The sequence below is a fragment of the Carcharhinus amblyrhynchos genome, chromosome 2, assembly GCF_965287045.1.
Source record: "Carcharhinus amblyrhynchos chromosome 2, sCarAmb.v2.hapA, whole genome shotgun sequence".
NCBI lineage: Eukaryota > Metazoa > Chordata > Chondrichthyes > Carcharhiniformes > Carcharhinidae > Carcharhinus > Carcharhinus amblyrhynchos.
Genome location: NC_137325.1, coordinates 11,610,601 through 11,636,239, shown reverse-complemented (window position 1 = coordinate 11,636,239; position 25,639 = coordinate 11,610,601). Strand labels below are relative to the sequence as shown.

At 39.9% G+C, this 25,639-nt stretch overlaps 1 protein-coding gene and 1 non-coding gene across 3 annotated transcripts in view; both read left to right on the top strand.

Annotated features, from left to right (window-relative positions):
• The window catches only part of cdyl (chromodomain protein, Y-like), a 189,792-nt gene that overhangs the window by 94,147 nt on the left and 70,006 nt on the right, over positions 1-25,639 (top strand). The gene's annotated exons all lie outside the window — the stretch shown is intronic.
• On the top strand, positions 2,255-2,437 carry LOC145362175 (U2 spliceosomal RNA). The gene has a single exon (XR_013889948.1). It is a non-coding gene; the product is annotated as a U2 spliceosomal RNA (small nuclear RNA).

Sequence of the window (25,639 nt, the reverse complement as noted above, 5' to 3'; positions counted from 1 at the left end):
CTTATGTTAAATAGTGTAGCTCTATAGAAGATTAGGTTACTGATTTTTAAGTCTCCATCAGAACAAGCAGTTACTTTGAAATTACTCGTCTGAATCCTGTTATGTGGTTAGGGCACCCTTCAGCCTTCTAAACTTGAATGGAACACAATCAATACGTGACCTGCCCTCTAATTCCGATGAATCAAAATTGTAACTCTTCCTTGACCAATAGTCCACAATTTACTGCAGTAGAGAGAGAGGGCCCTTGTCATTGATTGGACCTGCCTCTGCCCTCTTTAATTGTGATATTTTGTGCCCTAGTTGCTGAAAGTGCAAGCTTGTCACAGCAAGAGAAACCAAGCATATTGAGCCAAATGAAGAGGGCAAGCATGTATCTCCTTAACAAAAAGATTAAAAGTTTATAATTAATGGTGCAAAGACAGAAGGAAAAGTTGGCGATGAATTTGAATTGGGTGCAGGAGGAGAAATCTAGGCACAAAAGAAATCACGACATTGAGAGGAAAAATGACTGACAGCAAAATTAAGTAAAACTTTTCAACAAATCGAAGGAATGAAACTCCCCACTTGTAGTTAATTTCTAGCAGCAGAAAGGTTGGTGGTAATTAACACCTACTGAAATAGACAAGACTTGGTTTATATCTGCCTTATAAATTAGCAATTTAATGCTTTAGGCTCACCATTATTGGCCAAAAATAAAACATTTGCAACCCAAAACAGAATGCAGTACTCTGGCACCTAAAGGTCTGTGCGGCTAACTGGCTTTTGCTTTTTATGTTGTAGCTCCTCAACATAAAGGCCAAAGTTCCATTGGCTTCACAAGTTATAGTTATGTACTAACCTTTTAATAATTTGTGAACATTGATTCCTTTTCTTCTGCCTAACTCCCTAGTCTTTCTCCATTTAAGAAAGTATTCTGATTTTTGTCTATCTTTGATCCAGAATGTATACCATCATATTTTGCAATTATGGAACTCCACCATAGTTCAGTCCACTCGCTTTGTAACTTCCTGTTCCCGTCTGCAGTGCTTGCTGTCCCTCGTAATTTAGTGTCATTTGCATACTTGGATTTTATTGCACTCTCTTCATTCATTCAAAACATTATATATGGTGAAAAGCTGAGGACAAACTTTTTGGGGAACAGCATGTTGTATCTCACCAATCAGAATATATTCTGTCTCCTTTCTCCCAATCATTTATCAGGTTACTTCCAATTGTGCGACTGATTTTTGCTAATAATTCTATGGAACCTAATCAATGGTGTCAGGAAACCCATATAGCTAACATGTTCGTTTAGCTCAGTTGGTTGAACAGCTGGTTTGTGATGCAGAGCAACGTCAACAATGCAGGTTCGATACCTGTGCCAGCTGAGGTTATTTATGAAGGCCCACCTTCTCACCCTTGCCTCTCATCTGAGTCGTTGTGGTCTTCGCATTAAATCACCATCAGTTGGCCCCCTCCCTCAAAGAGGGGAGAAACCTATGGTCATCTGAGACTATGGTGACTCTGCCTTTTGTCTTCTATAGCTAACATCTACATTAACCATGTGTTTTGCCAATCTCATGAAACAGTTGATTTAACACATGTGAAACTAGACTGAATAAATTTTAAAACTTTTATAGGTAGTATATGGATGTATTGTGAAATTAGGCTAGATAATGTTTAAAACTGTTTTATAGGTAGTCCATGTAACAAATAACAATTGCAGTAAATCTTGTCCCACTTCCTTGCAGCATAGAAAATACTCATCTCTCTACACTTTCATTTTCTGATCATTTTCTCTGAATTTGATCAGTTTTATCTTTAAAACAAAATGGTCTGCACAATCCTTGCCTGCCTTTATTAGAAATTAAAACTGATCCCAAGCTTCCTCTTTGTCCCTAATTGGGTAGGAAAACAGCTGTTTGACTTCTGACCCGTTCCTTGTCCATGTGTTAAATAACACGTCAACCAATTAAACCAGTTGCTGCTGCTCTAGGTGGTGTTCCCTATAAATTATCCCCTGCAGTTTACCAATTGAATAAAGCTACTGCTATCTAATGAGCCTTGGCTGACTCCAATTGGATTTTGATTATATCATTTTTGGCATGTTAGTAGTAACATTCCACAGATGTGTCCAGTTTTACCATGCCTTTTCTCCACCTGTCCAACATCCTATGAAAATTTTAATCTGTTCTGATCTTAAAAGTGTAGCAGAGTGGCGCCGCGGAAGAATGCTGGGCCCATAACCCAGAGGTCGATGGATCGAAACCATTTTATTGCTTCTCGGCCTTTTGGCTAAGATCAAGTGTAGTATCGACATGCTGTGCTTGGTTAAAGTCATTAGGTTACATTTCAGCTTCATTTTGAAGTAATTTTTAAAAGCAGCATCTTGGCCTTTTGGCTAAGGTGCAATTGAGATCAAGCCTTGCAGGAGGAGCTGTGCCTACTCCAATCAGCTTGGATCATGTAGATCAGGCCCAAGATAGGAGGTGAGGGCCCAATCTTGTCAGCTTGGATCGGGAATGTCTCAACTTTGAGACTCTGAATTGGACTTGATTTGATTGAATTGGAATAAAAACAAAAAAGCAACATTTTAGTATAAATCACCTTTCACAGTAAATTAGAATACAGATAGTGATCCTGAAAAATGGTGCATTAGAAAATGCATATTCTTGCAGACTTGGGTACCAAACTTAAATTATCCTGGCTGGTTTGATATTCTAATAACTTCAGCTAAAAATGTGATGTTGTTATAAGTATAATGTATAACTTATCACCTCACATTGAGGGATTCAATGCGTGGATTCTCTAGTTGGAATTCCCTGCTTAAATTTTGCTGTCTCTTTTTGTGATGATACTGTACCTTTTAAGAAATGGATTGGATTATGTTTCTTGTTCAGGTTCTGCTTTAATGATTTTGTTTTACTATTGCTGTTTTGTCTGCATCCCACAACCCTGTTGTTACAGCAGCAGCAGCATAATTGCTCCTATTGCTAGAATGTTTGTTTTAATTTAGCTAATGTTGTTCTGTTCATTTAGTATTTTCCCCTGGGGTTTTGCAGAATAGGGGCATCATGTGACTGGAGCTCACCTTACACAGGGAAATCAAGTTCAGATGTTGCTCAGGATTGTTAAGAGAACGGTGTTTCTCTTTCTTTGGATTTGGAGACTGGAATCTTTTTTAGAGATTCTGCAGTTTGAAGGTAGATCTGTCTCTGAAGATTGCTGTACAGGAGTCAGAAGGCAGGTGTCTTCCTGTCCAGTGGGCTCAAAAGGCTGGAAACGTACCACCCACATGAACATGTCTTTTTTTGTGCTAATTCTTGGAGAGATTTATGACTGAGGATAATGGTTACATTGGAACTATATAGAGAGACCTCCTTGTTAATCATACCTTGTCATGTTTAAGTACTTCTGATTGTTAGCAACACAGTTAAAAATAGAACAAAAAATTTGCATAACTTTTTACCAAAGTTTGTTTTAATAAAAGCTTATTATTGAATCAGATCTTGAGTGTAACACCATATGCTTATCCTAATGCTAAAATCAAAAAAAGTTCTAGGTTAACTCCATGGAGCTTTTGATCTGGCCCCCAACACTTTAAATCTGTTCTTTTTAAGCATATTCTCAAACTCCCCTTCAACGAGCTTTTTGATCATCCCACATTTTTCCTTACCTTTTTAAAAGAACTGGAATTTGTTTGTTCGAAGCACCTTGGGTGGTGGTTAGTTTGAGCTTGATTAGCAAAAAGTCTGTCTTCTTGTTTGTGATGTTGAGGTGGTAATTTTATTTTGTGTGCTTGTGCTTGTCAGGATGAAGGATGTTGATGTTTGGGAGTTGGAACTCTTGGTACCCATTGTCAATATCAAACAGTCGGGTCAATTGCAGCACAGGTGAAAAATAAAGTTGGCTTTACTGAACTTTAGACATTTGTTACAGCTCCAACCACAAAACTGCTACACCTGTCATTCCCAATACAAAACAAATTGACAATGCAGTGCTCAGTCAGAATTGGATTGAGACTGCTCACTCATTTCATGTAGGATCCTTTTAACAGGTAGCAGTTTGTAGTTTGCAGACTTTAATACAACCTTTGTCAGAAAGAGGAGTAAATCACATGTTCCCTTAATTGAAACTAAATGATTTAATCAATTAATGGTATTTTTATTGGGCTTTGAGATCCATCTCCCTCTTGTGAAAAAAGACTTTACTTGGACAAGCTTGGCTTTCACCATCCTGCAGATAGCAACCGTTTACTGACAGCAGTAAGTACTTGTCAACAAGGATGCATCGCACTGCTGGTGATCAGCCTCCATTTTAAAATATAAAATATTGAATTTATATTTGCTGAAAAATACTAGTGTCAAACCAGAGAATGTTATTCCCACCTTGCAGCATGTGCAGATCCTATGAGTTATATTTTTAATATCCTCTTGAGAGCCATGTAAATAAATGCAGCTCAAGTCCATCTTGTGAAAGACCTGACTCTAGCTGTGTCAGTGACAGACAAAACCCATTGTTTGGCATTGTAGCAATGAGGGATATAACCAACATACCATCTTCGAAATTGACCTGATTCAGACGTCCAACCCGCAGCTTGTAGTTCAGGCACCTTCCTAACATTTAGTGACACAGGTTAACCTGCCTGGGCTTTAAAGGGTTGAGGTAAATGGACAAAACATTCATTTAGAAATGGCAGTAGATGAAATGATTAGGAAATGAATTTCATGACATCGACATTGGAATTGAGCTTTGTGTTTTTAACCTTTTAAAATTTGAAATTGACTTGCAGATAACGACATCTGGATGCATAAATACCCGTGTGAAAATGTAGTCTGTTTTTCTAATATCAACGAGCAAATCAACCAACCACAGCAGGTTACTTTCAGTGGGTGGATGAAAGCTCATGTGGTTAATATTTGACCCATTTCATAGCTGTTGGAAAGATGAGAATAGGTTATTTGGATCTTCTAACAGCATTTTCATAATTTATATTCAGATTTGGATCTAATTTCAATTTTTTTTCTAGAGAAATCAGGTTAACTTTTCACAAGAAGTGAATACTCAGATAAGCAAGCCTCCCAAGAATAATGAAGGTGGTGGTGGGAGGGGATTAGAAACAACAAAAACAATGTAGTGTAAAACCACAGATTTTAGTTACTCAAATGCTGTTCAGAAAAGTAACAAGTTAATTTGACATCTTGTATCTTCTGAAATCAAATTCGTCTTCCTATAATCAAAATTCAAAGTACAATACTGACTTCAAAGTTTGAATGCATGTTTCTAAATTAAATTTTCCCTTGTAATGCTTGTGCTGTTGTACGCCGTTAATGCTTCAAACACGCTTTGTTCACTAGTGTCCAATATTAGAACTATAAATGCAATATTGCCCGAAAGACTTTTGGAACTGTACCTTCCTTGTAAGACTTCTGTCTGATTTTGTTCAATAATCTTCCAGTTGTGCGATTTTTGTCCTTCAAGCCTATCTATCACAGAGTTATTAATTATGTGTTTTGCTAACAATCACATCCTAAATGGAACAGCTGCTGAATGCACCATATTCCGAAAATGGCTGATATCTATGCTTCGTTTTTCTGTATTTTGTTACTTTTTTTGTGATCAGTTTGGACCTCAAAATTTACACATCCACTTCTATTATGTGCAAAATAATTACGTCAACTTGCAAGTGTTGATATATCAATGCCAAGGTACTAGTATATTTATTATCCAGTAAATTTGTTTGTGTAGTTGAAGTCTGTAAAGTCTTTCTCCCCTTCCAGATGGCATTGAAAACAGTTCACTCTCCTCAGCCTTTGTTCATTTAAAATTACTGTTCGCCCCTTCTCAAAAATACACTACGTACAAAAATTTACGTACTACAACTCCCTGTTCGGCTTTTGTTTGCTATCCAAAGTGTTTGAATATATTGCTTCATAATCTGTTTTTCAACTTACTAGCCTCTAACCATGCTTCCTGCCCACCCACCTTCCTGAAAGAGCCCAAACCTAAATTGAAAATAGCCTTCACTGTGCTAATGACTATGATACGTTATTGATGCCTATTCTCTTCCAGTATCTCCTTTATTGTCCAGTTTGATGAGACTGTCCTTGATTTTTCACTCATTAGTTCTTCTAATCAACTGTACAGAGGATGCCCATTGTCGTCACCATCTAGAGAACGGCCAAGGATCTATCTTTAACATCCTCCACTTGCTTATTTTCAAGAATCCCCTTGGCAACCTCATCCACCGTAAAAAGTCTGATCCACCACCATAGGATCAGTGGCTACATGTATGCTAATGACACCCAGCATTACCACTTTGTCACATTTCTCAATCTTGGGGAAATTCCCAAAGTTCTGAAATTTTCTCCCTAAACCACACTCCCTCCATCTCTCCTCCTTTTGGTTGCTCCATTTGGCCTCCCTTTTTGAAGAACTTTTGGTCACCCTGGAGGAGATTGCAGACGTAGGATAAAACCAAATCTTAGAATTGTTTTTGGGAAAATTTAAGGGCTGAGAGAACCTACCTAGATCAATGAACTTGGTGCGAGAAATGAAATGCAGGACAGGATTCGTGTCACAAGTCTTTTGGCAAATTGGAATTTATGAAAAATATAGCGTAGGTAGCCAAAGCAAATGTTAGTGCAATGGAGCCTGGTGATGACCAATGCAGACAAAGCCCACTTCTAAACAGAAAAGGATGGAAGTGACAGTTATGTGGACTTTAAGTTCCGTGGGATTGGTCTGGATTAGCTTGTTAAGGAGGGGGGGGGGGTTTGAGTCTGTGATGAAGGAAAAAGCTTATAATGGAGGGTGGAGGGCTGAAAATGACAACTTTGGGTCTTCCTGAGTTCAAGCAGAGAAATATGACTCATCCACAATTTGATCTCAAGCCAGAGATTTGAGGGCATGGAAGTGGAGATGTGGAGCTTGATATCATTAGCTTGTGTGTATCATCAGATACTTCTGGATGAGGATAGAGGATGAGAGGGGGGATTTAGTAGTGGGAGATGAGGAAATGGCTGAGGCCTTAAATAAGTTTTTTGCGTCGGTCTTCATGGAGGAGGACACGAATAGTTTGCCGGATATTAAAGATAGAAGGATGGTAGGAGTTGAGGGCCTGAATGCGATTACTGTCACTTAGAGAGGTAGTGCTTGATAGCCTAATGGGACTGAAGGTGGACAAGTCCCCAGGACCGGACGGAATGCATCCCAGGGTTCTGAAGGAAATGGCAGAGGTGATAGTGGATGCCTTAGTGATTATTTACCAAAATTCACTGGATTCCGGGGAAGTGTCAGAAGATTGGAAAACGGCTAATGGTATGCCGCTGTTTAAAAAAAGGGAGCAGACAAAAGGCAGGGAACTATAGGCCGGTTAGTTTAACGTCTGTAGTTGGAAAAATGCTTGAATCCATCATCAAAGAAGAAATAGTGAGGCACCTAGAAAGGAATGGTTTGATAGAGCAGATGCAGCACGGATTCATTAAGGGGAAGTCGTGTTTGACAAATTTATTGGATTTCAATGAGGATGTGACAAGTGCGGTAGACAGAGGGGAACCGGTGGATGTGGTGTTTCTAGATTTTCAAAAGGTGTTTGATAAGGTGCCTCATAAAAGGTTGCTACAGAAGGTTAGGGTGCGTGGAGTTGGGGGTAAGGTGTTAGCGTGGATAGAGGATTGGTTGTCTAATAGGCAGAGAGCTGGTATCAATGGGTGCTATTCTGGCAGTTGGTGACTAGTGGAGTGCTGGGGCCTCAGCTATTTGCCATTTATATAGATGATCCGGAGGAGGGGGCTGAGCGTAGGGTGACGAAATTTGCTGATGACACGAAGATGAGTGGAAAAGCAAATTGTGCGGAGGGTGTGGAAAGTCTGCAGAGGGATTTGGATAGGCTGAGCGAGTGGGCGAGGACCTGGCAGTTGGAGTACAATGTTAGCAAGCGTGAGGTTATCCACTTTGGCAGAAATAATAGTAGGAGGGATTACTATTTAAAGGGTGAAAAGCTGCAGCATGCTACGGTGCAGAGGGACCTGGGGGTTCTTGTGCATGAGTCGCAAAAACCCAGTCTGCAGGTGCAGCAGGTGATCAAGAAGGCGAATGGAATGCTGGCCTTTATAGTGAGGGGGATAGAATACAAAAGCAGGGAGGTCTTGCTGCAACTGTACAGGGTACTGGTGAGGCCGCAGCTGGAGTACTGCGTGCAGTTTTGGTCGCCGCACTTGCGCAAGGATATATTGGCTTTGGAGGGAGTGCAGAGGAGGTTCACTAGGCTGATACCAGAGATGAGGGGGTTGGACTATGAAGAGAGACTAAATAGACTGGATCTGTACTCGTTGGAGTTTAGAAGGCTGGGGGGGGGATCTTATGGAGACATATAGTGAAAGGGATGGATAGGGTAGCGGTAGAGAGATTCTTCCCACTTAGAAAAGATAGCAGGACTAGAGGGCACAGCCTCAAGATAAGGGGAGGTGGGGGGGAGCAGTTTAGATTGGAGTTGAGGAGGAACTTCTTCACTCAAAGGGTGATGAATCTCTGGAATTCTCTGCCCGTTGAAGTGGTGGAGGTTACCTCGCTAAATGTATTTAAGTCACGGGTAGATAGGTTTTTGATAGACAAGAGAATTAAGGGTTATGGGGAGAAAGCGGGAAAGTGGAACTGATCCACTTCAGATCAGCCATGATCTTATTGAATGGTGGGGCAGGTTCGAAGGGCTAGATGGCCCACTCCTGCTATTAATGTTCTTCTGAGAAGTGACTGTGTAAATCAGGAAGAAGAAAGTCATGGACAGATCTTCAGAAAACAATGGAACTAATGGTGACTTTGAAAAATGACACTCCTGGGATACAATGGAAAACTTATTTTGTTCCTGAAAGTTTGTTTCTTACTCCCTTTTGACTATTTTACTTATCTGCTGATCTTCAAATTTAAAGTTCTGCACACTGGAGTGAGACTTTTTGCCTAGTTTTTAAATGTGTGGCCATCTGAGTACTGAAAAGAAGGAAATTTTTATAACCGTCTGATTTCCTCAAGGTAAAGATTTTGACAAGTGGCAATTTCATTAAATGCTAACAAGTGAAATACATTAGAAATCTAAATTGTTGATTTTTTTTCCCATTGACAATGAACTACTTACTGTAGTAATATTACTAAACTCTGCTAAATATTGCGTTTTCCCTTTGGCATGAAATAAGTGAGTATAGTTTCTGAAATGAATATTTGGGGATGACTGGTGAAAATATTTCATTGTTTTGCAATTCTTTCCAATTTAAGCGTATTCCTGTTTGTTAAGAAAAACCTACCTTAAGATTTTTATTTTCCCTAACTAGGAGTTCAAGTGACATTTTAGTTACGCACTTGAAAGTTACCTATTTTGTTCTTGCGTTTTGTGATGATTTGTTTGCATAATTTGAGTAGATTTAGTACGATACCATAGCACACAAAATAAATCAAAGTTAACTAGTTATTTTAAATCTCTTCTAAACATGTTTACAGTAGAGGAAGAACTGGTGTTTACATTGCACCTTTTGGAGTTTAGGAAAACAATCTCTGTAGAGGCTTGTTGGACCATGGCATGTTTATCTGCTTCAAGGAGATCATTAAATTTTAACAAGGGAGTAGTTTCAGGGAATCACACAATCACCATGTAGTAGAAGGTCATTTGGTCCATTATGTCTGCACCAGCTTTCCAGTGAACAATTCACAGTGCCATTATTCCACTTTTTCGCCATAACCCTACATATTCTTCCTTTTTGGACAATGGTCTGATTCCACTTGTAAGCCTCAATTAATCTTGCCTCCATCACACTCTGGTAGTGTGTTCCAGACCTTAACCACTCACTACATGAAAGCTTTTTTTTCTTGTATTAATTTTTGCTTCGCTTGCCAGTTACTTTAAATCAGTGAAACCTTGGTGAGTTGCTTCAGTGCATCTTGTAGATGATAGAGTGCTGCTTCTGTGCTTTGCTGGTGGATATTGAAGTAGGCTGCTTTGTCCCGAATGATGTCTGGCTTCTTGTGTTGTGGGACCCGCACTCATCCAGGCAAGTGTAAAGTATTCCATCACACTCATGACTTGTGTCTTATGGATGGTAAGTAAGCTATGGGGGAAAAAGATGACTTATTCTGCAGATTTCCCAGTCTCATCTGTTGTTGCAGCCACAGGATTTTTATGGTTGATCCAGTTCAGTTTCTGGTCAAAGGTAACCCCCAGGATGTTAATAGCAGGGGATTCAACGATTGTAATGTTGTGAATGAATGGTTAGACTCTTATTAAAGATGGTCATTGCCATCTTATGTGGCAGCTGTGTAACTTGTCATGCATCAGTCCAAGCCTGAATGATTTCCAGGTCTTGCTGCATATTGACATTGAATTTTTTCTGTGTCTGAGTAGTCGCAAATAGTACTGGACGTTCATCAGTGAACACCGATGGAGACGGGAGAGGTTTTGGAGGATTATGGATGTGGTTCCTATCCTTAAGGAAGGGAGTAGAGATAGCCCAGGAAATTATCAACCGGTGAGTCTAACCTCAGTTGATGGAAAAGATCCTGAGACAGGATTTATGAACATTTAGAGTAGTATGATCAAAAGTAGTCAGCAAGGCTATGTTAAAGGCAGATCATGCCTTACAAGCCTGGTTGAGTTTTTTGAAAATGTGACTAAACACATTGACGAAGGAAGAGCGGTGGATGTGGTTTATGTGGACTTCAGCAAGGCGTTCGGTAAGGTCCCTCATGCAAGGCTTATTGAGAAAGTGAGGGGGCATGGGATCCAAGGGGACGTTGCTTTGTGGATCCAGAAGTGGCTTACCCACAGAAGGCAGAGAGTGGTTGTACATGGGTCTTTTTCTGCATGGAGGTTGGTCACCAGTGGAGTGCCCCAGGGATCTGTTCTGAGACCCTTGCTATTTGTGATTTTATAAATGACCTGGATGAGGAGGTGGAGGGTTGGGTTGGTAAATTTGCTGATGACGTGAAGGTCGGAGGTGTTGTGGATAGTTTGGAGGGATGTCAGAAGTTGCAGCGTGACGGATAGGATGCAAGACTGGGTGGAGAAGTGGCAGATGGACTTCAACCTGGATAAATGTGTAGTGGTACATTTTGGCAGGTCTGGGATGAAGGAATATAATATTAAGGGTAAGACTCTTAGCAGTGTGGAAGATCTGAAGGATCTTGGGGTCCAGGTTCATAGGACTCTCAAATCGGCTTCGCAGGTAGAGGATGTGGTTAAGAAGGCGTATGGTGTACTGGCCTTCGTCAATCGAGGAATTGAGTTTAGGAGTCAGGAGATAATGCTGTAGCTGTATAAGACTCTGGTCAGACCCCACTTGGAGTACTGTGCTCAGTTCTGGTTGCCTCATTACAGGAAGGATGTGGAAGCCATTGAAAGGGTGCAGAGGAGATTTACAAGGATGTTACCTGCATTGGATGGCATGTCTCATGAGGATAGGTTGAGGGAGCTGGGTCTTTTCTCCTTGGAGAGACGAAGGATGAGAGGGGACCTGATAGAGGTGTTTTAGATGATGAGAAGTATTGTTCAGGTGGATTCTCGGAGGCTTTTTCCCAGGGCTGAATTGGCTGCCACAGGAGGTTTAAGGTGCTGGGGAGTAGGTACAGAGAAGATGTCAGGGTAAGTTTTCCACTCAGGGTGGCGGGTGAATGGAATCGGCTGCCGTCGGTGGTGGCGGAGGCAAATTTGATAGGGTCTTTTAAGAGACTTCTGGATGAGTACATGGGACTTAATAGGATTGAGGGTTATAGGTAAATCTAGTAGGTAGATGTATGATCAGTGCAACTTGTGGGCCGAAGGGCCTGTTTGTGCTGTAGTTTTTCTTTGATTCTATCCCCACTTCTGACCACCTAATGGACGGAAGGGAGGTCATTTAAAGCAGCTGAAGATGGTTGAGTCTGGGACAGTACACTGATATCCTTGTACCAAGATGATTGACCTCCAACTGCCGCCTTGTGCTAAGTATGACTCCAACCAGTGGAGAATTTTCCCCTTGATTTCTGTTGTAGTTTAGCTGCAGCTCCTTGTTGCCACATTTGGCTAAATGCTGCTTTGATGTGATGCAGTGAGGAGGCATTTCTTCACCCAAGTAGTGGTGAGCCTGTGGAATTCATTACCACAGGAAGCAGTTGATACTAAAACATTGAATGTATTTAAGAGGTGGTTAGAAAAAGCACTTGAGGTGAATGGGATCAAAGGTTATGGGGAGAAAGCAAGATTAGGCTACTGAGTTGGACGATCAGCCATGATTGTGATGAATGGTGGAGCAGACTCAAAGAACCAAATGGCCGCCTCCTGTTCCTATCTTATGTCCAGGGTAGTTGTTCTCACTGTCCCTCTGATATCCAACTCTCTTGTCTATGTTTGGACCAAGGCTGTACTGGGGCCTGGAACTGAGTGGCCAAGGCACAACCCAAACAGGTTATTGGTAAGTTAAGTGTCACTTGATAGGACTATCAACCTTCCATTACTTTACTACTGATTTGGGTGACATTTGATCTGATTAGATTTCTCCTGCTTTTAGTGGAGGGGATCTATCTGGGCAACTTTCTACATTGATGGGTGGTTGCCTGTGTTGGAACAGCTCGACTTAGGGGTACAACTTGTTTGGAAGCCCAAGTCTTCTACATTGCATTGATGCAGGGAAGTTATTTCTTTGATGGGGGAATCCAAAACTAGAAAACAATTTTAAAAATGGAGATGCCCATTTAGATGTGAAATTGGGAAGTGTTTTATCACAAAGGGTAGTGGAAATCTGGAACCCACTTCCCAAAAAAAGTGTCAGTGTTGGGTTAAGGAAATTTTTCATGGCTGACATTAGTAAATGTTTATTTGTTAAGGATAGATAAATGGTATTGAGGATCAGCCAATAACCAGTTGAATTGTGGAATAGGTTTGATTAGCCTATTCTGTTTTGTTTTCCTCTAACTTTCACCTTGATGGCTTTTTAATCTAATTGATGACCACCTTATTACCTCACTAAAATGTCCATGCATCTGTATGCAGTGTATAACCTTAAGTATGTTACATTGTATTTTCTGTGCTACTTTTGGTCCTGGACCTACTTGCCGTAGGTTTAGGACTTCTGCAAATTTTAGTTAAAATTGTGACATAGGACCCTGACTCTAACATTCATAACTGCCCAGCCTGCCTTTGGTGACCACCTTGGTTGCCTCTTTATTGAAAAGAAAGAGTGCCTCATTAAAATGGGAAGCAGAAACAAGCTGGGAAAGTAACTGTACTACATTCTTATTGTAGCCATGCATCTACCTCATTCCTGTCAGGGTGGCATGGTTAAAATTGAGGGTGGAATATTGCAGAAAGTTTTTTTTATTTAATCCTCATTGAGGATTGTTTCTGCTAAGTCATGGGTTGGAATGGGGATTTAGACTGGCTGCTGGAGAGTCAGCAGGGGCCCTACCATTCTTATTGAATGGTGGGGCAGGCTCGAAGGGCTAGATGGCCTACTCCTGCTCCTATTTCTTATGTTCTTTCTTATGTTCCTACATCACCACCTTATGGGCAAGTCTGCCATATTGAGTGCCTCTCTGGCACAGGCCAATGCTGCCGCCCCCCCCCCCCCCCCCGTTCAATAGAGCTGCTTGGCCTATGAGGCCGACAACTCTATGGAAAGACAGTACCACTGAGGAGCTGGTGTATGTTTTTGCTATGACATCCACCTGAGGACTGATTATTGCTAGCTCCCAGGCCAGAGGTGCTCGATGACCAGATGGAGGTTGCAGGAGAGTGGGGTTGGCAGCAAGGCAGGATCCCCACCTTCACCCTCTTGTCTGCAGCTCAACTGCCCACAAACCCCCACAGGGGAGGATGATAATCTCATGAATGTCAAAAACCTCTGATTTGCAACTGCACACAAATCTGCCTTTAACAATTTTATTACTAAGCGCAAGTTCAGATATATCTATCACTAAGCATGAAGAGGCCCCCTCGTTCTAACAGCTGTTATGCCTCAATGTTTTTTGAAGGAGTTGCTGATCTGCAATTGGGGTCTCAATAAACCTACTAATGAGAATGTGTGAGCTTTCAAAAAAGAGTAAATCAGAAAGGAAATGATCATATGGTGGCCATATTATGAGAGACAAATGAGCCTAAATTGTGAAACATGAAGCTATTAGGCCAGTGCCTTTTTATGTGCTTATTTAGAATAAACGGAACAGGAGAACATTTTTGTTCACTAAAGATTGACATTAGGGTGTTGAGTGCTTGCACATGAAAGTGAGGGTAAATGAACTATTATACACAAGGATGCTCAGACTTTTGTATGTAGAAGTCAATTACTGAGTCTAAGTATTTGTAGTATGTTGACCATATGATCATTGAAAATAAATTTAATGTTTTAGTGAGTTTGCACCCTGTTTAACATGGTATGGTACTGTATGTGTGTGTTTTTTTTTGGTGCAACTATCATACAGGGTTCATTTTTCACTCCTCTGAGTTGGGATTTAGTAACAACACTACTGTCCCTCTGGTTAGTCAAAATTGTGCAATGCCAGGTCTCATTTATGCTATTTCACTTATGTATTAATTCATCTGGAGGAATCTGAGGCATTCTTCATTTAAGGAATCTTGGGCAACTAAATTGTCCCTGTGATATATAACCACTTTGAGTGTGACATTCATAGCAATGAAAGTAAACTAATGTGCCACACCTCACCCAGCTTCTTTCACTACTGTGCCTATTCATTGCTGAGCAGCATGTTTGCTGCTATGTATTTAAACTTCTAATCCTTTGCACAGATGCAGAGATTCTAATACCTCCTTTGTATTACAATGCTGCCACTGGCATCAAGTCTTGCTTTAATCTCTTGCTTCAGAATTGTATTGTGTGCTGAAAGTGACAACTAGAAACATCAAACAAAAATGGTTCTTTGGTAGTGTTCAATTATGAAATGGATTTTGACATCAGTGATTGAAAGGGTTTGCTAGTGATCATTAATCTTGATAATTAAGATTTGTGCTGATGGCGGGTACAGGAGTTTGATCCCAAATAAAAAGTATAGAAAGGAGGTGGGAGTGGGAATGAGGGTCGCTTCAGGCATGGTGGGTGGTGTTGGAGAGGGTGTGTCTCTGTAAATTAGGGGAAGGGAGAAGGGAGTGCCTCAAATATATGGAAAAAGCAGTAAATGGGCACCTCTACCTTTTTTTGGGTGTGGAGGCAATGGAGAATAATTCAATCTCAAAGGTGATGGGAGAAGACTGCTCTCACAATTGAAAGGATGAATAGGGAAAATTCTGCCTCCATGTCGCTCATCATTGGAGAAATAATTTAAGCAACCTATAGCACCAGAGCATATCAACATAATTTATTTGCCTGCAAGAAATTAGGTGTGCAGAGTGGGGTATGTCTTAATACTTTGCTGAAATAAATGATGGAATATTGGGTGTCTTAAATCAGTGAAAACCAGTACTTCAATCTTTTAAGATTATCACATTTTTGAAATTGTTGTTCAGCTTTTGCTAGATTTACAGACTAGTGTATATGCTTCCCTCCACTCTACCTCACACTTTCTTCCCCGCTGTTCCCCTTCTACCTACGTAAGTGAGTGCATTTCAAAGGTAATTCATTGCTCGTGAAGCACTTTTCTATGTCCTGAGGACATGACAAATAATATAAATGCAAACTCTTTCTTCTCTCTCCTCCCCTCCCCTCCCCTCTGTGTCCTCCCATTTCTTCCTTCATTTCCAATTCCTTGCCTTCCCCAATTCTTCCCTTCTCTTTCAACAGACGCCAAAGACAGAAGTATGGAAGATTCTCTGAAGTTTCAGGTGCTGAAATTTATGTCCATTTCCAGAAATCTCAACTGGACCCAAAATAAAATCTTTCAAAATTTAGGCATATGTTATCAAACTTCTACTTGATTTAGAAAGTGCTACAAATCATTATCCTGTCTTTAATGAGACCACAAATAATTGGCCTGAAGATTCTTCTGCATTTGTGCCCATATACACGTGTAGTCTGGGTCGAAATCAATTCCCTGTCTTAAAATAATTGTGGAATTTTGGGCATTGAGTTATCCTTGCACCAAGCCCTCCATTTCATATAAAATAAAAACACAACATGCTGGATAAACTCAGCGGGTCTGGCAACAGCTGCGGAGAAAAACACCGTTAATGTTTTGAATGCCATATAACTTTTCTACAGAACTATTTTATGTCTGTTTCTCAAACACATCTGAACTCGTCATTGGCCATAAAACTCACCTTGAGCCATTGATCTCAAATGTGAGTATCCTCCAGTATGATCACTCAGGATCATTAGATACCCTACAGTGCAGAAAGAGGCCATTTGGCCCATCGAGTCTGCATCAACCACGATCCCACCCAGGCCCTATCCCCATAATCCTATATATTTACCCAGTAATCCCTCTAACCTACACATTTCAGGATACTAAGAGGCAATTTTAGCATAACCAATCAATCTAACCCACATATCTTTGGGAGGAAACCCATGCAGTCACGAGGAGAATGTGCAAACTCCATGCAGACAGTGACCCAAGCTGGGAATCAAACCCAAGACCCTGAAGCTGTGAAGCAGCAGTGCTAACCACTGTGCTACCGTGCCACCAGAATTGTGACCATTTTCAGGTGCTGGTCTAAAGCAATTATTTTTCTAGTCTTTTAATTGCAATTTTTTGACTTTAAAATTTATTCCTATGAGACCTGGTCTTGTTTCCTTTATCTCCCTTCAAGTACATAATTATAAGTTACTTTAGAATGGATTTGACATTTCCTTGTTTTTGCTGATTTATGTCCATTGTAACATTAGTCATGGTTTGCACCTATTTTAATGAAAATGGAAGGACACTTGGGTACAACTCGTTTTGTCCATATCAAGAGCAACGTTGGGTATGTTTTTGATTCTAACTTGCTGTTCATACCCAAGGAAGAAACTCCAGGCCATTTATATTTGGGTCACAGTTGTGATGGTAACAAATATATTTGTAGTTCTCGATGAGAATCTGCATGATCCTAAAAGAAAGTATTTGCACAACCCCGAGGAAATGCTGGAATCCAATAAACCAGGAGCACCATTAAAAGCGAGCAAATGCAAAGAGATGCAAAAAAGTAGTGTGAAACCAAAACTTGAAAGGTATACCAAAAGTTACAGTAGAAATTTTTAAAATCTAGAAAGAGAAAGTGTGATGGGGATAAAGACCATGGAAGTTGAGCAAGTCAAAACGCAATTAATAATAAAATGATAGAATTCCTAAACAGCAAAAAGAGGCCATTCGGCCCACCAAGTCCACACTGACTGACAGTACTTTTACCTAGACTCTGCTCCCAGCTAAGCCACATAACCCCATATTTCCTATGGCGAATCCATCTAGCTATACATCTTGGAACACTCAGGGTCAATTTAGTGTGGCCAATCCACCTAACCTGCACATCTTTGGACTATGGAAGGAAACCAGAACTCCCAGAGGAGACCCACGCAGACACTAGGAGAAAGTCTGTGCAAAGTTTGCAGAGTCAGGAAATGGCAGATTTCTAAAATTAATGCTTTGTATCCTTTCCCAACTGATGACAAAATAAGTGGTACAAAGGAACCTTGGAAAAAGTCAAGATGAGGAATTTGCTAAATTTTAATACAAATAAGTAACTGGTATTGCATTGGAATGTGACAAGTGCGATTCCTGCAGATCTCAAACTTTTTATCGTGTATATCAATCACTTGGATGAAGGAATAAAGTTGTATATCAAAGTATGATTATGTAATTTTAGGAGGCAGAGTAAGTTGTGAGAAGCTAGTTACAAAGACATAAGGATTAAGTGAGTGGGCAAAACTTTGGCAGATATTTGGCAACGTGCCTAAAAATTGTTACCCCAAACTAGTAAATTGCTAGACTGACGTCAGCTTTGTTCCCTTTTATGTGAACCATAATTAAAACGGTTAAATGAACACTGATTTGGTTGCCATTGTTCCCAATATTCCATGTAAACATTTGTATAACTTTTATTCTGTCAATTTAGCCAATCCTGGTCAGAAGCTTCCACATCCCCTTACAGCCAGTAGGGTAAAAGGTAGTTGCCTGATCTTCAAATTGAATTAACGACTAGTCATAGTTGAGCTGGCACGGATATTACCAATGACGGATGGCAATATGACCTCATAGTTTCTGTAGTTTGAATAGTGTCTCTTTGCAACATGTCTCTCGATTTTAGAGGACAAGCGTCTTCATCCCATTGGGAGATGCTGAACTGTTCTGAAACAGCTAAATCACCAAACTTAAATACTTCATTTGCAATGCTGTTTAAAATACTATCTGATACAGCTGCTTGCTATTCTTGGTGTGATTTCTTGGCCTTTCATATTTTATTAGAATGCTCAGATTATAATTGGTTGCTGTGGAATTTTGGCTATTGCCAAGGTCATTGAAGTGCTCAACTTGGTGTTCCAGTTCTTTTTAGTACTCGTTATGGGAACATCTGTACTTCAAAGGGGAACAACAGTCCAAAGACAGCTTTCAGTATGCTATATAATTTTTTAAAAGAACATGTACTAGTTTGTATGACAGGAACACAGTTTCTCTCTTTCTAATCAGATGCTACTTTCTCTCAATTTAACTTGCATTCTGGTTTTGATGTTTGTTCAGTTTAAGTCCAAAGTAGTCCAGTGATGACTGTGGTTTTGTAGATAGTTTATTGATTTAGTTCTATTTCAGAGTCCTCAATGATGATGAGAGAAGGGGAGCATTTGGAGCAGACTAGCTGATGGTGTCGCTAACAGCTAGCTGTGCATATGCTGGTAAATAACAGGGTATTAAATTCTCCAAACAGGATGAAATTGTTCCCCTTTCAGGGTCTGATACAGACAGACCTCTATAGAATTCCAGTTTGTTGTCATCATCACTTGTCATTGTATTTATTAATGTAATTTTTGAACCAAAGGAAAGATCGAAATGGGTGGCGCAATTGAGTAAATGGTTGTTCAAAAGGCATTTGATAAAGTACCGCAAGATAAACTTGCTAACTAAATTGAGGCCCATGGATTAATGGAGTGCTGGCTGAGTGATATAAAATTTGCCCAAGACAGTAGTTCCCAACCTTTTATATGTCATGGCACATCTCTAAACTATAAAAATATTGAGGCACACCTATTTTCCATCTTCTTCCCATACTGGGAACTTTTAAAACTTCTCCCTGTCCTCACCTTTTTATTTTTGATTTCTTCCTGAATCTCAGTTCTCCTAAGGTGTTTGAGCCCTTGAGTTTTCCCTTTTTGTGCAGACACATGGGACCTTTTGTCTTCAGACTCCAAGACCTGTTTGTCAGGTGCATGGTCCTGACTAATGTAAAAAATCCAAACTACGAAAGTGTAGTTCTTTCCCAGCTTGCGCATGTGCGGGAGACCCAAGATTTGCAGGTCTTGAAGATACCAGAAAGACAAAGGTTAGTCTTAGTTTAATTAGTGAATTTTTTTTTTTCATGGCACGCTTTGGGAACCACTGGCCTAAGGGATAGAAAGGAATGGTGAAACAAATTAGAAGAAAGTATTCATTCATGCTCCTTAGTGGTTGGTCTCACACTTCTATAATGTATATGAACGATGTGGACTTCCATGTGAAGGGCACAGTTTCAAAATTTGCAAATTACATACAGCTTGTATATGTTGTAAACAGTGAGGAGGATAATATGGACTTCAGAAGGACATAAACTGAAATGAGCAAACATACGGCAGATGTAACATAGCATGGAGAAGTATGAAATGATTCATTTTGGTATTAAGAATAAGAAATATGAACTAGTATAATTTTAAAGGGGTTGCAGGAACAGATTCCTGGGAATGTAGGTGCATAATTCTTTGAAAGTAGCAGGTTAAGTTGAGAAAACTTTTTTAAAAAAAGACATGCAAGATACTTAGCTGTATAAACAAAGGCACCAGAATGCAAAAACATTGGTTGATTTGCTGTTACAATCCCTGTAGAGACGTATAGTATTTAAGAAAATTGAACTTCCAGTTAGCTGAAAAGGATGACAAGATTAATAAGATTTTTACTGTAACAATCAACTAAAAACACTATTACCTGAACACTTTGTTGTTGAAGACCAGACCAGAAACCCAAAGTGTGTAATGCAGTTAGCCTAGACCCTAATTTTTACATTTGATTTTTGCCACTGTGACCATAAGGTGTTTCACTCCAGGTATAATGCAGTTATCCTATTGGGAAGCTTTTATCATTAAAAACTTTAAGAACATAAAATATAACAAAATGGAATGGCATAACTTTCACCACTTAAAATTATCAAACAAAGTATAATTCTTAACAGCTAGTTATCTCTATTATTACAATTTAAAGCAATATCCCTATGGGATATACTCTTCAGAATTAGTACAAAAACAAATATGTTTTTTGGTGCTATATTTCCAGCCTTTTAACACTTCTGGACCGAGATTCAGATAGCAGTTTGCGGAGAAGGCTATATATTCAAACAGCAAATTTCAAGAAACACTCACGTAAGCAGGATCTGTCTCCACTTTCAGAGAGGGGAAAAGACGTACTGCTCCCTCTCTATTCCAAGCAGCATCTAGACAGCAACTAAACTTAATCTCTAAGCCTAGCTCCACCTAGTCATATGACCTTGCCTGTCAAATCAACCAAATCAAGTCAGAACCCCTGGGGAAATCTTAAATAGCAACCCTGCTTTAGTCCAGATTAAAACAAACATTCTAGTAATTAGGAACAATTATGCTGCTGCAGTATCAATACAGGATGCCGCTCACAGGCAAAATGGCACTGATATCTAAAACAGACTCTACACAAGAAATGTTACTAGACTTTTTTTTGAAAGAGTAACCAAGAAGTTAGATGAGGGCAGTGCAGTTGATGTTGTCTACATGGACTTTAGCAAGGCCTTTGACAGGGTACCACGTGGTAGGTTGTTACATAGGTTAAATCTCACAGGATTCAGGGTGAGGTATCTAAATGGATACAAAATTGGCTTCTGTCAAGAAGCCAAAGGGTTGTTGTAGGGGGTTATTTTTTAAACTGGAGGCCTGTGACCAGCAGTGTGCCTCAGGGATCAGTGCTGGGTCCACTTTGTCATTTTATATTAATGATTTGGATGAGAACATAAGAGGCAAGGTTAGTAAGTTTGCAGATGATACCAAGATTGGTGGCATAATGGACAGTGAAGAAAGTTATTTCCGATTGCAATGGGATCTTGATCAATTTGGGCAGTGGGCTGATGAATGGCGGATGGAGTTTAATTTAGACAAATGCGAGGTGATGCATTTTGGTAGACTGAACCAGGGCAGGATTTACTCAGTTAATGCTGGGGAGTTGGGGAGAGTTACAGAATAATTCTGGAATACTGCCAGAAGTAGTAGTAGAGGTGGGTACAATTTTGTCTTTTAAAAAGCTTTTAGATAGTTACATGGATAGTTTAATAATATCCTTTCTATAACAGGGTGACCAGAATTGCACACAGTATTCCAAGTGTGACCTTACCAATGTCTTGTACAACTTCAACAAAACGTCCCAACTTCAGCATTCAATGTTCTGACCAATGAAACCAAGCAAGCTGAATGCCTTCTACACCACTCTGTCTACCTGTCACTCCACTTTCAAGGAGCTATAAACATGTATCCCTATATCTTTGTTCTGTAACTCTCCCCAGCTCCCTAGCATTAACTGAGTAAATCCTGCCCTGGTTCAGTCTACCAAAATGCATCACCTCGCATTTGTCTAAATTAAACTCCATCCGCCATTCATCAGCCCACTGCCCAAATTGATCAAGATCCCATTGCAATCGGAAATAACTTTCTTCACTGTCCATTATGCCACCAATCTTGGTATCATCTGCAAACTTACTAACCTTGCCTCCTATGTTCTCATCCAAATCATTAATATAAAATGACAAAGTGGACCCAGCACTGATCCCTGAGGCACACTGCTGGTCACAGGCCTCCAGTTTAAAAAACAACCCTCTACAACGACCCTTTGGCTTCTTGACAGAAGCCAATTTTGTATCCATTTAGATACCTCACCCTGAATCCTGTGAGATTTAACCTATGTAACAACCTACCATGTGGTACCCTGTCAAAGGCCTTGCTAAAGTCCATGTAGACAACATCAACTGCACTGCCCTCATCTAACTCCTTGGTTACTCTTTCAAAAAAGTCTAGTAACGTTTCTTGTGTAGAGTCTGTTTTAGATATCAGTGCCATTTTGCCTGTGAGCGGCATCCTGTATTGATACTGCAGCAGCATAATTGTTCCTAATTACTAGAATGTTTGTTTTAATCTGGACTAAAGCAGGGTTGCTATTTAAGATTTCCCCAGGGGTTCTGACTTGATTTGGTTGATTTGACAGGCAAGGTCATATGACTAGGTGGAGCTAGGCTTAGAGATTTCAAGTTTAGTTGCTGTCTAGATGCTGCTTGGTATAGAGGGATATGGATCAAATGCAGGCAATTGGGATTAGCTTAGGGGTATTTTGAAAAAAGGGCGGCATGGACGAGTTGAGCCAAAGGACCTGTTTCTATGCTTAAAACCTCCCTTTTTTTAAAAAAAAATGCATTTCCTAAAGGCACAGTATTATCACAGGCAACTTGTACTTTAAACTACGAAAGGAACATTCCCCTCCAATACTTGCCACAAAATTACACTTCAGTCATTGCCAGTGTTTTCCAATTTCACCTGGTTGAATTAAGTGCTTGGAGATAGTTTTAAGAGTGTTTCCGAAACCCACCAACAGCAGTAAAGCTTGCTGCAATGATTCTTCCTCTCCGGATGCACCAGGACAAATTTCCTAGATTCATTTTGTAGTAATGGAGATTCCAGGTAACCACCAGTTAATCAACTATATAGTACTTGTTTATAAATAAATAGCTCAGTGTTGCAATACAGACCATACTTTGTCAACTTCCAAATCCAAGAAATGAGGACTAAAGCCTGAGCACACTCTTGGCTGCGTGTGCTGCCATTCTGTTGGATGAATAGGTCACATGGTCCAACCAGAGCTTGCCCTTAAAGGATCGTGCTACGATGCATTCGATGGCAGCACATGTCTCCTTGATAGACCTCTCCCTCCTGCATCAAGCCTTTTCCTTAATGACCACACCAATTCTCCTCCCCAAATGTTTGAAGCAAGCGAGAGTACATACCATAGCCCTTGTCTTCGTTTCCCAAGAACCTCACACCTTGTTTTGTAAGTTCCATGTCTTAACCAGGCTTTGTTGGCAGGATTCTGAATAGTCACATGACCCCATCAGCTTGATCTAACTTTAAAAGTACAGTCCAAAACAGTCGTCTAAGCCTCATAATTTTAACATTCAACTGATTATCACATTTTAGGAGGAATATGCTGAGGAAATTTATTAAAATAGTAATTCAGATGCAGGATTTCAGTTACATCAAATGTTTTCTTTTTGAGCAAAGGAGAATTGTTAGATGCTTGAAATCCTAATTAAGAAGGAACTATTCCCTTTGACAGAAGGGTCAGGTCACTAACTGTGGAGGATACTAAGATAATTGACAAAAGGATCAGAAGGAACATGTGGGAGGATGTTTTTGCACAAGTGAGTAATGATGTGGAATGCAATGTCTGAAAGGGTGGTGGAAACAGGTTTAATAACTTTTAAAAAGGGAATTGGATAAATACTTGAAGCAAAAAATTGCAGGGCTCTGGGGAAAAGAACAAGGAAATTGGGCTACTTAAAATGTTTTTGCAAGAGGTAGCAAAGACAGTGGTCCAAATGATCTCCAATGCCGTTTCATTTCATGACTGATTATATTGAGAGTCTCATCATTGTCAGATGGGTATTATAACAGAAGACTTTGCAGTTTGGTTATAAGATTGATGTGGATAACAAATGAAATGCCAAAGTTACTCCTATCTTTTTGTCTTTTTACCCCTTTGGAAGGAACTCCCTCTACTTCAGTAATTTGATCTTCTGTTGATAAGTTGCTTTCATGGAGGACATCTTCAATATCGTGTTGAGCACTTAGTCTCTGGATAATAAGGCCTACTGCTGTACATGAACCAAGTAAAGTATTTTTCAACTTGTCTCAACTGTTGGAGAAATTCACAGTTACAGCCGAACAGATTAATTGAAGTGCACAATATTTGGGGCATGTTTTTCTTGTTTCTTCCCTAGTGGGGATATGCTGTCCAGTCTCGAAGGCTGCTTAAATATCCACGATCATGTTGATGATCGTTGTCACTCCAATTCAATAGCAGAATAACAATAAATTCTTACCCATTGTGTGCAACTTTGCAATTCCAATTCAATCTGCCAACGTTGACTTGATATAACTACTTGCCAATGGACCTTTTTTTTTTCACTTGATCAAAGACCTGTAAATTAGCGAGAAAAATAGGCACAGTGATCTACCTCACCATCTTGGCCATGTCCAAATGGAGGCATGCGTGTCTGCAGTCAGTAGCTGTTAAATCTATGGTATAGTTAATACACATGTTGAATCCTTATTTTTGTCTGAGTGTCAATGAACAGGTAACTAATGGTAGCCATGCCTAATGGAGGATCAGTTTTTTATGCCATTTAAATGTTTTAACGCTCTCAGGTTCCACCACTGCCTGGACTATTTGGTAGATCAGCTGTGAAGTTGGTACAAATTTGCTTGAAATTTAATTTGGTTAGCTTTTGAACAAATGTTCATCAATTGCCTCGTTTTGGAAGCATAATCCAACTGTTTAAACGAGGAGAGAGTGTGTTTTATGATGCCTTTGCTAAATCTACTTGAAACAACTTGTGCTGTTAGATCTGTACTGGTTTGCAGCTGTCATTTAGTCTTTCTTCAAGTGGATAATACTCCAAAATGAGCCACTGCCCCACAAACCTATAGATTAGTTTGAAATGGACCGCCTTACTACACTTGTTCCTAACTTTCAGCTTCTAATTTTTGGTCAGAGAATAGCATGGGTCAACTTGGAGGCTTCTATGAGGTTACAGGTTCTTTGATCCTTTTTACATCTGTTAAGACCCAGGCCAGAAATTCCAAGGTGTTTTATGAAGTTATCTTTGACTCTAAATTTTTTACCTTTTGAATTTGGGTGAGCATAAGGTGTTTCACTCCAGTTATAATTCAAGTGACCCACTTGGAAGCTTTTATCAAAGTTTATTTAAGAATACAGTTAAAATGTAATGAAAATTATAACATTCACCACTTACAAGAATCAACCATGATGTAGTATAAACCTTATCAGCTAGCTAAGTATAATGTTCCAAATCAAGTAACACCCAAAAACATGCATCCCTTTCTAGACTTGACACACAAAGCAAGTATGCTCACGTGATTCTGGATTTTACAGCTTTTTAACACCTGCAGTGAATTGCTCGTTTGAATGTTGGATTAAAACCCTTGAGGTCTCCCAGTCCTAGAACTGTCAACTTCTCTCTAGAGTGAGAGACAGAAACACGCTGCCTTCTTCCATTAGCTTCTAACAGCAGTTAAATTGAAACTTAAAAACTTGGACTTTCTGTGGGGGTGGGGTGGAAACTGTCCCCAGGCGGTACCTGATCTATCAACCATGTTCCACCCAATAAAACTCCAGGACATTGCATTTGTCCAGATTAAAAATAAACATTTATGTCCATTCATATTGCTTCAGTAACAATTAGAGGACACTGGCTACACACATTACAGTTAGCATTGCTGCCTCTCAGCAC